The following is a 1,254-nucleotide window of genomic DNA, read 5'->3' on the forward strand; positions in this document are numbered from 1 at the left end:
CCGTTTTCTCTACCATATATCACTAACTCTAACTATTATCATGAAGTGCAATGAAATGTTTCAAATTAAGAATTTGAAATATATACAAACCTTTTATCTCTTCGTTGAATAATCTTAAAATATCTTCATTGGCTCATATGCATAATTTCACTTCTTTACTTTTTCACTTATAGTTTATTTTTTATTTTCCTTATCTTTGATTGTTTACGTGGACACATGCCACGTAGTGCCTACTTTAGCCTCCGGCAAAATGTTTTGCACTCACCTATTTCTCTAGACCTTTGAGGAGAAAAGCAGAGATTAGATATATTTTTAACAAATCAAGAAACCCACATTGATACGAAAGCAGCCACGTTTAAAAAACTCTGATCATCAGTCTCCACCTCAATTTGTTCCTGTACCTCGTTTTCTGACTTTACATTCTAAATCTGATAAATCGTTAGGACAATTGTCTCCCTTTTTCATTCAAACAGATTAGAGGGGCCTGCTGGCTCTCCAAAGGCAGCTAAGAAGCTACATTCTGGGGACATCTTGGTGGAAATATCTACATAAAAATAAATTGAACTCTTCCTGAGTTCGAAGACCATTGAGGATATACCTATTAAGATTACTCCCCATGCTACTTTGAATTCCTCCCGAGGAGTGAGCTTTGAGAGGGATTTACGGAACATCCCCGAGTTGGAGATCCTTGTTGGTTTCTCCAGCCAAGGAATTTCTGCTGTGCGACGTATCTCCACTCATAAAGAAGGAATTATGCTGTTTAACAATGTTCTTGTGTTAACATTTACATGCCACATCCACCTGCCACTGTTAAGGCAGGTTATTTGAACTGTAACATATGGCCTTGTATTCTCTCAGGTGTTTCCAGTGTCAGCAGTTTGGATAATCTAAGGCATCTTGTCATGTTTATTTGACATGTGCTCATTGTGGTGGCAAAGACTATGATTCCTACAAGTGTCAACTGGACCCTCACTGTGTCAGTTGTGGTAGTTCCCATCCACATACCCTAAGTGGGTGGAAGAAAAAGAGGTACAACATTTATGTACTATCAATAACATCTTTTATCCCAAGGCCTGGAAGTTGTTGTCTCCGGTTCCATCTCGGACAAATACTCTTGCACTCTGTTCCTCTGCAACAGTGGGAGTGCAGACAGATCTTTCCGTGCCTCCATCAGAATATTTCTCACACCATGTGAAAACTCTTTTGCTCACTGTGCATGCAAGAGTTGACAAGGGTAAATCTTTTCTTGTCACT

The sequence above is a fragment of the Limulus polyphemus genome, unplaced genomic scaffold (assembly GCF_000517525.1).
Source record: "Limulus polyphemus unplaced genomic scaffold, Limulus_polyphemus-2.1.2 Scaffold3381, whole genome shotgun sequence".
Taxonomy (NCBI): Eukaryota; Metazoa; Arthropoda; class Merostomata; order Xiphosura; family Limulidae; genus Limulus; species Limulus polyphemus.